The sequence below is a fragment of the Oncorhynchus masou genome, chromosome 23, assembly GCF_036934945.1.
Source record: "Oncorhynchus masou masou isolate Uvic2021 chromosome 23, UVic_Omas_1.1, whole genome shotgun sequence".
NCBI lineage: Eukaryota > Metazoa > Chordata > Actinopteri > Salmoniformes > Salmonidae > Oncorhynchus > Oncorhynchus masou.
The window spans coordinates 59907994-59919622 of NC_088234.1; the positions used below are offsets into that span (position 1 = coordinate 59907994).

General features: G+C 44.2%; 1 pseudogene; it reads right to left on the reverse strand.

The window, feature by feature from the left end:
• Window positions 1-10303, reverse strand: part of LOC135511136 (mitogen-activated protein kinase kinase kinase kinase 3-like) — a 91315-nt pseudogene extending 81012 nt beyond the window's left edge.
• Between the last annotated feature and the right edge of the window lie 1326 nt (window positions 10304-11629).

Genomic DNA, 11629 nt, shown 5'->3' on the forward strand with positions numbered 1-11629 from the left:
TTGGACTAAGAGCCATTATGCCCAGCGTCTGAGCTCATTCCGTATATGGTTCAAACCCGGGCAGCAGGTTTGGCTCCCTCTTTCAGCCCAGGCAGCCAGCATTAAAATCCAGGCTTATCCTGGGAAAACTGGGTCACTGAACTTTCCCCCTATCCCTCGCTCTCTCACTGCTTCTGAGCCAGGCCATAGAAACATAAACCGACCACACAACCCACAGTCAGTCATTGGTCATTTTATTAGGATCCCCATTTGCTTTTGCAAAAGCAGCAGCTACTCTTCCTGGGGTCCACACAAAACATGACCTAATACAGAACATTAATAGACAAGAACAGCTCAAGGACAGAACTACATCAATTAAAATATACATGTAAAAAAAGGCACATGTAGCCTAGATATCAATACAGACACGCAAACTATCTAGGTCAAATAGGAGCGAGGAGTTGTGCCATGCGGTGTTGATCTGTATTGATATGAGATGGAATGTAGTTCAATGAAATAATGGCTCTATATAATAGTGTACGCTTTCTTGAATTTGTTCAGGATTTGGGGACAGTGAAAAGACCCCTGGTGGCATAAGTGGGGGAGGGGGGAGGGGGGCAGAGCTATGCAAACCATTTGGGATTTAACATGTTTTTTTTTATGAAAAGAAGTGACGCAGTCAGTCTCTCCTCAACTCTTAGCTAAGAGAGACTGACATGTATAGTATTTATATCATCCCTCTGATTACAATGAAGAGCAAGACGTGCCGCTCTGTTCTGGGCCAGCTGCAGATTCACTAGGTCTTTCCTCGCAGCACTCGACCACACGACTGAACAATTATCAAGATAAAACAAAAATTGTCCTAAAAACCTAAAATGAGCTAAATAATAAACATAGCCCAAATGGAAATAAATAAAAAGGGCCCAACAAATTGCACTTTTAACTTAGTGAATCACAATTGCACATAGAATACATAGAAATGTACGCACGCATTACTGTAAGTCGGTTTGGATAAAAGCGTCTGCTAAATGACATATTATAACATAGGCCTAGACCCTGAAAAAAACAAGGGCGTATGCGGCAGGTGGGGAGTGAGCTGTGTGTGAGCATGAGAGAATTGGTTCCAGTTTCTCTCCTTAATGCTTTAGGCCAAATACCGGCATCCCAGACCAACAGCTAGCTAGACCAGTGGTATAAGCTAGTGGATGGCCAGAAGAATAAAACTGAGCCAAGCTCTGTGGCTAATAAGGAAATGCTATACTCCTGAAGAAGCCTAGCCATGCTTTATTAAAGTATGGCTAGTAGACTGACAACATAGGACGAACTCACCCCCAATCAGAGAGCTCAGAGACTTTCTGACAGCATAGGACAAAGGACGAACTCACCCCCAATCAGAGAGCTCAGAGACTTTCTGACAACATAGGACAAAGGACGAACTCACCCCCAATCAGAGAGCTCAGAGACTTTCTGACAACACCGAACTTCATGATTAAATAGCCTTACCAAAACCCCCCCTTCACAGTCTGTGCTGTGAAGGTTCATAACCAACACTGCACATGTATACACTATGTTAGAACACAGTGCTGTGAAGGTTCATAACCAACACTTCACATGTAGACACTATGTTAGAACACAGTGTGTGAATAGAGGTACAGCGCTCAGAAAATAAGGAAATGCTAAACTCCTGAGGAAGCCAAAGAAACCAATCCCCTGCTGCGTTTCTCATCTGCTTACCCTGCCACTCACAGATAGCAGGCCTACATAACCTGCTGCGTTTCTCATCTGCTTACCCTGCCACTCACAGATAGCAGGCCTACATAACCTGCTGAGTTTCTCATCTGCTTACACTGCCACTCACAGACAACAGGCCTACATAACCTGCTGCGTTTCTCATCTGCTTACACTGCCACTCACAGACAACAGGCCTACATAACCTGCTGAGTTTCTCATCTGCTTACACTGCCACTCACAGACAACAGGCCTACATAACCTGCTGTGTTTCTCATCTGCTTACACTGCCACTCACAGATAACAGGCTTACATAACCTGCTGAGTTTCTCATCTGCTTAGACTGCCACTCACAGACAACAGGCCTACATAACCTGCTGCGTTTCTCATCTGCTTACACTGCCACTCACAGACAACAGGCCTACATAACCTGCTGAGTTTCTCATCTGCGTACCCTGCCACTCACAGATAACAGGCCTACATAACCTGCTGAGTTTCTCATCTGCTTACCCTGCCACTCACAGATAACAGGCCTACATAACCTGCTGAGTTTCTCATCTGCTTACCCTGCCACTCACAGATAACAGGCTTACATAACCTGCTGAGTTTCTTATCTGCGTACCCTGCCACTCACAGACAACAGGCCTACATAACCTGCTGAGTTTCTCATCTGCTTACCCTGCCACTCACAGATAACAGGCTTACATAACCTGCTGAGTTTCTTATCTGCGTACCCTGCCACTCACAGATAACAGGCCTACATAACCTGCTGAGTTTCTCATCTGCTTACCCTGCCACTCACAGACAACAGGCCTACATAACCTGCTCAGAACTATACTGAACAAAAAAATATCAAATGCAACAATTTTACTGTGTTTACAGTTCATAAACACACACAAAAAAACATCCTCTCACTGTCAACTGCATTTATTTTCAGCAAACTTAGTGTAAATACACTGCTCAAAAAAATAAAGGGAACACTAAAATAACACATCCTAGATCTGAATGAATGAAATTTTCTTATTAATTACTTTTTTCTTTACATAGTTGAATGTGCTGACAACAAAATCACACAACAATTATCAGTGGCGAATTTGCCAATCTTGGTGTTCTCTGGCAAATGCCAAACGTCCTGCACGGTGTTGGGCTGTAAGCACAACCCCCACCTGGGGACGTCAGGCCCTCATACCACCCTCATGGAGTCTGTTTCTGACCGTTTGAGCAGACACATGCACATTTGTGGCCTGCTGGAGGTCATTTTGCAGGGCTCTGGCAGTGCTCCTCCTGCTCCTCCTTGCACAAAGGCGAAGGTAGCAGTCCTGCTCCTGGGTTGTGGCCCTCCTGCGGGCCTCATCCACATCTCCTGATGTACTGGTCTGTCTCCTGGTAGCGCCTCCATGCTCTGGACACTACACTGACAGACACAGCAAACCTTCTTGCCACAGCTCGCATTGATGTGCCATCCTGGATGAGCTGCACCATCCTGGATGAGCTGCACCATCCTGGATGAGCTGCACTACCTGAGCCACTTGTGTGGGTTGTCGACTCCGTCTCATGCTATCACTAGTGTGAAAGCACCGCCAGCATTCAAAAGTGACCAAAACATCAGCCAGGAAGCATAGGAACTGAGAAGTGGTCTGTGGTTATCACCTGCAGAACCACTCATTTATTGGGGGTGTCTTGCAAATTGCCTATAATTTCCACATGTTGTCTATTCCATTTGCACAACAGCGTGTGAAATTTATTGTCAATCAGTGTTGCTTCCGAAGTGGACAGTTTGATTTCACAGAAATGTGATTGACTTGGAGTTACATTGTGTTGTTTAAGTGTTCCCTTTATTTTTTGAGCAGTGTATTTGTTTGAACAGAAGATTCAACAACTGAGTCATAAACTGAGCAAGTTCCACAGACATGCGACTAAGAGAAATTGAATAATGTGTCCCTGAATGAAGGGGGGGTGTCAAAATCAAAAGTAACAGTCAGTATCTGGTGTGGCCACCAGCTGCATTAAGTACTGCAGTGCATCTCCTCCTCCTCATGGACTGCACCAGATTTGCCAGATCTTGCTGTGAGATGTCACCCCACTCTTGCACCAAAGCACCTGCAAGTTCCCGAACATTTCTGCGGGGAATGGCCCTCACCCCCCGATCCAACAGGTCCCAGACGTGATCAATAGGATTGAGATCCGGGCTCTTCGCTGGCCATGGCAGAACACTGACATTCCTGCCTTGCAGGAAATCACGCACAGAACAAGCAGTATGGCTGGTGGTATTGTTATGCTGGAGGGTCATGTGAGGATGAGCCTGCAGGAAGGGTACCACATGAGGGAAGAGGATGTCTTCCCTGTAACGCACAGCGTTGAGATTGCCTGGAATGACAACAAGCTCAGTCCGATGATGCTGTGACACACTGCCACAGACCATGACGGATCCTCCACCTCCAAATCGATCCCGCTCCAGAGTATGGGCCTCGGAGTAACACTCATTCCGTCAACGATAAACACGAATCCGACCATCAGCCCTGGTGAGACAAAACCGCGACTCGTCAGTAAAGAGAACTTTTTGCCAGTCCTGTCTGGGTTTGTGCCCATAGGCGACGTTGTTGCTGGTGATGTCTGTTGAGGACCTGCCTTACAACAGGCCTATAAGCCCTCAGTCCAGCCTCTCTCAGCCTATTGCGGACGGTCTGACCACTGATGGAGGGATTGTGTGTACCTGGTGTAACTCTGGCAGTTGTTGTTGCCATCCTGTACCTGTCCCGCAGGTGTGATGTTCGGATGTACTGATCCTGTGCAGATGTTGTTACACGTGGTCTGCCACAGCGAGGACGATCAGCTGTCCATCTTGTCTCCCTGTAGCGCTGTCTTAAGAGTCTCACAGTACGGACATTGTTATTTATTGCCCTGGCCACATCTGCAGTCCTCATGCCTCCTTGCAGCATGTCTAAGGCACATTCACACAGATGATCAGGGACCCTGGGCATCTTTCTTTTGGTGTTTTTCAGAGTCAGGAGAAAGGCCTCTTTAGTGTCCTAAGTTTTCATAACTGTGACCTTAATTGCCTACCGTCTGTAAGCTGTTAATGTCGTAACGACCATTCCACAGGATCATGTTCCTTAATTGTTTATGGTTCATTGATCAAGCATGGGGAAACAGTGTTTAAACGCTTTACAATGAAGATCTGTGAAGTTATTTGGATTTTTATGAATTATCTTTGAAAGACAGGGTCCTGAAAAAGGGCTGTTTCCTTTTTGCTGAGTTTATAAGGAAATCAGTCAATTGAAAAACATTTATTAGACCAAAACCTATGGATTTCACATGACTGGTCAGGGGAGCAGCCATGGGTGGGCTTGGGAGGGCATCAGAATTCATTTGTTTTCCCACAAAGGGCTTTATTACAGACAGAAATACTCCTCAGTTTCATCAGCTGTCCGTCCGGGTGGCTGGTCTCAGACGATCGATCCCGCAGGTGAAGAAGCCGGATGTGGAGGTCCTGGGCTTGCGTGGTTACACGTGGTCTGCGTTTGTAAGGCTGGTTGGACGTACTACCATATTCTCTAAAACAACGCTGGAGGCATCTTTTATTGTCCCCAGCACAAGATGCACCTGTGATCATGCTGTTTAATCAGCTTCTTGATAAGCCACATCTGTCAGGTGGATGGAGTATATATATTATTTTTTGTTTTGTTTTTAAAAATTTTTACCCCGTTTTCTCCGTAATTTCATGGTATCCAATTGTTTTAGTAGCTACTATCTTGTCTCACAACTCCCGTACGGGCTCGGGAGAGACAAAGGTGTAAAGTCATGCGTCCTCTGATACACAACCCAACCAAGCCACACTGCTTCTTAACACAGCTAGGCCGCTAGGCCAATTGTGCGTCGCCCCACGGACCTCCCGGTCGCGGCCGGTTACGACAGAGCCTGGGCGCGAACCCAGAGTCTCTGGTGGCACAGCTGGTGCTGCATTACAGCGCACTTAACCACTGCGCCACCTGGGAGGCCCTGGATGGATTATTTTGGCAAAAGGAGAAATGCTCACCAGCAGGGAAGTAAACAAATTTGTGCAAAAAAATGTTGGGAAAAACAATTCCTGGGATTTTTTATTTCAGCTCATGAAACCAACACTTTACATGTTGCGTTCATATTTTTGTTCAGTATAAAATGATTTAGACCTTAAAGTCCCGCTTCTAATCCAAACAACAAATATCCTCACTGAACTTCTGACCTCCCGAAACAAAAAGCATGGGACAAGGGCAGTAAAAGACAGCAGTCAAGCGTGATTACTGCCTCATTATTCAAATACAGGAATGCTGTTGTAATGTGGAGTAACCTATTCCTCGGAATAAACACTCATTAATGCATGTTTTATAACATCTTAACCAATGGCATTGATAGTGACACGCAGGAGACATCATTTAGAAAGACAAGCACAGCTATCTCACAGACACAGCTGACATAACAACAGTGACGCACTGTAGCCCACAACAAACACATTCTTATTGGGACGGGCAGATATCACCACCCCGCCACGCCTTCTGATTATCTCCCCATTGTACTGGTGTAATCTGCACAGTTAGCAAGTGATGATATGACAAGCATAGTGGCGAACAATACGGAGGCTGTATGAGGGACTTCATTTCCTTAGGGTAGAAGATGTGTGTATAAAGAAAACACGGGTAAACGTTGTAGGCTGTTACAGTACATTACACTGGTTCAATAGGTAGAAGGAGCCTCCCTGAAGATAAACAAAGTTGGGGCTTGTGTCCAACAGTTTTAATAAGGAAATTAGAGGGAAACAGAACATTCCCGGCCCAAACAGGATGGCCACTGCAGACGGTTCTGCACGGTCCGATTGTGAACACATCCAGCTGAGGGTCTGACCAATCTTTCTCCTCTACCTCTTCCTTTACAGGATCAGTCTTAAACAATGGGTCACACACACACACAGGAAGTCAGGACCACTGCATTCCAAACCATGCCTGCCCAGCTGTGCCACTCACATTTTACATTCATTCACAATGACCACGGTGAAAATGATTCCATTCCTGAAAGCATAGTGCGGCAAATGTCCTTAAGCTAAACATTTCAGGATGTGGGCTACATTTGATACGGTCATCTTCTACATATCTTATATTCTGTATAGTTAATGGTTGCTGTCTAAACAAATACTTTGAAGTCTTCATATTGTAGGCCTTCAAATTCCTCTTTATCCAATGAATTGCCATCCTATACTCTAAATACTTTGACAAACAACTAACTGCATGGCAAAAAGATTGTTAAGTCACCTACTCTGGTTGAAGTCAAGGTTACACTAAGTAGGCATAATCAAATCTGTGTTGTTTGGATGTTTGTGAATTTTGAATGGTCGCCACTGCCTCCCACAATACAATTCCACAATATTGTGGTTAATATATAACAACAAGTAGGAGGAGTGAAAGGTTTATTTGTGGTGCACTTGCAACAAAGGAAAGACTAGCTAGCAGATTATAAACAGGCTAATGTGATGCTCCATTAGCCGTTGAAGGTTAGGTACTGTTTGGCGTAGCACAGAGAATTTGACCAACCTTAACTTGGCGATACTTCCTCAATTCCCAACTTGGAAGACAACCAACGTCTTTTAAATGTCCAGGACTAGTTGCAAGGGGCTCGTTTAAATTTAGAAAACACTCCATTATCAAAATTAAAATCATGTTATGCTGCATGAAGTAATCCAATGGTGTGTATGCCGTCATCTTGTCTATTTCAAATCTTCTTTCATTGATCGAGACAGGTGAGTGTAATGGACAGATTTCAAGAGACAGGATTTAAAGGAAAGTCTAGCCAGAACACTTTACGACGAAGCTGGCAGGACAAATTTGTTGAGGCCACCGGAACAATGGAATTTGATAGCACATCGGGAGAAGATGAGCGCACAGACTCAGATGAAGGAAGGATGGTGGAATATTAAATCTGATGTCGGTGGAATTAAGGAACAATTGACCTCTGTTCAAAAGAACAGTTAAAGAAGCAAATGTTGGGTTGGGAAGAAATATGCCTAGTGTGAAGAATACCTCATATCTGGTGGGAGTCCAGTTTGTGGAACAATTGGGGCCCAAATTGTGAAATCCATTGGAAGTATCCAAAATGATGGTGGGGAGAGGTGTGGGTAAAGTGGAGTCGGTGAGTCACGAGGAGTGGGCTGGTCTTGACTTTTTGTGTTTCTGCTGAACACAGGCGAATGACCAGACATTAAATGACCATGCTGCATTGTGCTTTGAGCTAAGGAGAAGAGCACCTGTCAATGGAGTCATTGCTGGAGTCTCGGAAGAAGTGGTCATCGAGGAGCTGAAGATTATTCCTGGAGTGGTTGATGCACGGAGGATGAATCGTTGGGTCAGTGGCAAGGAAAAGAAGAGCTTGTCTATTCTTGTGTTTTTTTATGTGGAGTCCCTCCCGACCACAGTGAAGCTGGGGTGTGTACTTTCCTGCAAGAGCTTTTACTTCCAGGCCGTTGCAGTGTAAACGGTGTAGCATTTTTGGACATGTAGAGAGTGTCTACAGGCGGAGGAAGCCGAGATGCAGAAGTTGTGGAAAAAAGGTGATGGTGAATGTTATGAAGAAGCAGTTAAGTGTTACAACTGTGGTGTAAAGCATGTAGGTACATCTTTGGAGTGCCCGACAAGGACAATACAGAATGAGGTTGCCAAAGTAAGGGCCGTCCAGTGCATTTCATATACAGAAGCTGTCAAAAGGGTGGATGGAACAAAAGGTACTCTTGAGGACTTCATGGTGTTGGCAAGTCCTTAAATGCAGGCTGCAGAGTTGGCTTCCCTCCAGGAGGATGCAGGGATGTTACGTGTAATGAAGGTGGACTTTGTGATTTGTATGGCAATGGTGATCAATGGCACGGCTAAAGTGTAGGGGAGGTCCAGGAAGATGGACAATATTGTGGATGCGGCTGAGTGGTTCCTTGGAATAAAAGTTCTCAGGGAAGGAGTTATACGAGGCACTGTCACGAGCAGTGATACCCTAAGGCCCCAGAGCTTGGGGAGGGAGCTATGGAAGAAATTAGGTAGTACTAGGATATAGGTTTTGTTAAACTCCACAGAAGAAGGCATACGGCCCTTTGGGGTGGACACCCACCTGTCTCAATCAATGAGAGAAGATTTGAAATAGTCAAGATGGCGGCGTACACGTGGTTGGATTACTTCATGGAGCAAAACATTACTTTAAAACTAGACATGGATGCTTAGAAGACATTGCTTTTCTTCCAAGTCGGTAATTGAAGAAGTATTGACAGGTTAAGATTGGTCAAATTCTCTGTGCTACCCCAGTGGAATCTAATAACGCCCATCTGCCAGCTGGAACAGAGTAATGGTCTGAATAGGTAATATTTTGAATAGCTAGAAGATTAAGATCACTTTAGGTACAACCGAAATTGTACTCCCGCTTTTAATCAAACCCCTGCGAAAGACACACATACATGCACATATACAGGTTTTGGAGGAGTGGCTGAGCTGCCACTGGGCATCGTGGAAGCTATTGTTTAGAGTGGTTAAGTGCCTTGCTCAAGGGTCAAACATCAGGAAATGGAATCTAGGACTTGATTACAGCAACCTTCTGGTTACCAGCTCACTGCTGCAAGATTATTTTCCTGTCGGACCCGGGATTCGAACTGGCAACTCTTCGGTTGCTGCAAACAACTACGCTACCTGCCGCCCATAACAACTTAACACAGTTAACTCTATTGCAGGGTCCCAAAACAGCAAAACTGCATAATTGAGTTCCTTAAATAATATCCAATGTAAATGTTTTTAGGGCTAAAATCTAATTAAACTTGAATATGCATTGCTTTCCCTTGCCCTGGCTGACCGACTGCGCCGGGCCTTGTCTGTTGTGTGGAACCAGACTGAATCGTTCGGAGATATTCTACCACACCATAAATAGGACACTAACAAACAGGAACGCAACATTGTAACAAAGCCACCCAATGACCAAGGGTGACGGACTGCGTAATTATGTTTATCAAAACAGAACATGAGAGGGATTAGGCTATCTGTTAAGTATTTCGCGATATGATATTCTGGCCAGGTGCCTTCCACGGCTCCAAGCAAAGGTATTCACCAGCACTTGAACGACAGGTTTCAGTGTAAAAAAAAACAACAACAACAAAAAACTAGTATGCTTTCTAGTGTATCATTGGGTCAATTGGAATACCCTGCGTCGTTACAATGTAATGCGCGTGTGTTATTGTAATGTAACAATGTATCAAAATAGCAGAGCAATTAACAACATGCTACTATTGCTGCAGTTACCTTGTAGACATCTCCGTATGTGCCACTTCCTATCCGCTGAATTAGCTCGAAATCCTCCTGCGGATTGCGCCTGGATAGGTCAACGCTGGAATTCATCTTCAGAACTCCGATTTATGGTTCCCGAATGGTATGGTTGAACGAGACCAATATTACAAATCGAAAAAAAACATACAGCGTCAGAAAATAACAGCAAGCCTCCACCAAAACTTCAACATGGCTTCCAATGCGCAATGGGCATGCGCATCAATGTGTAGTTTTAAATTCTCTATATATAAAAAAGCAGACTGGGAGAAAGTGTGCAGCAGCTTACAACGGTGTCAGATGTCTGGCTGACAATAACGACCAAGTGAGAGATAAAGATTGAATGAAACAGGCTCTGGCCCCAAGAAAAGGATATGGGACCCAAACTACAAACGACTTGGCTTCTATAACAATAAAACGTTTGAGTCGGCTATGTGGTTAACCCTTTAGCCTCAGTTATTTCTCACTGCCTTTATGGCAGAACGTTTAACAAAGATTTAGACAGGAGATCTATAAGATCTGTACACAAAACTGTTTGGCTTTTAATTCACGGTTGCATTTTTCTGAGCCCCCATGATATAAAGGTATTGTTCAACGGCATTGCCAACTACTCCTATGCTCAATTGACGATTGATAATAGCAACGTTTATACATTGGTTTTGGTGACAAGAGGCCTGGAGTGAAGGGTTGATGAGCAGGGATGTTAATTAGCGTTAGTCCACTACAGGGTACTGCCATTCATTCCTTGGTGGTGTGTGTATGTGTGTGCGTACAGGCTGTGTTGTCACTATACTGGTCTCATGTTGCAGCAGAGACAGTGCTCAGTCACGTGTTGGGTTAGGGAAGGGTGGGGTGAACTTACTAAATTAATCATTTGACCAAATATTTAGGAATAGGTCATCATTTCATGGAGTCTGTGAAAGAAGAAACCACATGGACAAAGTGTCCAAGTCACACAAATGTGTATAGGAGGTTTCATGATGTTTGTATCGAAACCAAACTAGGTTATTTTTCAAGATTGTTCTATACATCCTTTGGGGTCTCTATAAGCTTCAATATTAGGTCCTTACCGTGCATCCTTGTAGCTGTGTGAGCTAATATAGTCAAAATGTTTGCGTTGGTGTAAATTAAGCCAATGGCCATGGGGAAAGTTGAGCCAATGGTTGAGCCAATTGCAAGTTGAGAAAATCGAAATGTTTTCTTCCCAGGTGTAATAAAAGGCATTATTGCTGGGGTATATAGTAACAACAGGGCCTGGCCTAAGTTAAAAGTGTTTTAAAGGGTACAGTGTTTATTAGATGTTAAGCATGTGTTAAAAGTGGCTGTTCCACTGATGTCAGAAGGTGAATTCACCAATTTGTAAGTCGCTCTGGATAAGAGCGTCTGCTAAATGACTTAAATGTAATGTAATGTAAAAATATTAAAAGACAGAAAAGTGATTGTGTTTTGGAAATAAAGATATACATGGTTTTAAAAAGGTAGTAATAATATTTCATTCAGTACAGAAATGTGTAGGTGGGTTAACTTACCCTGTCCCGTGGCTCAACTTACTCCATACCCAGGGTAAGTTGTGCCAAGAGACCACTTTTTTGGACAAGCTATGTTTTCAA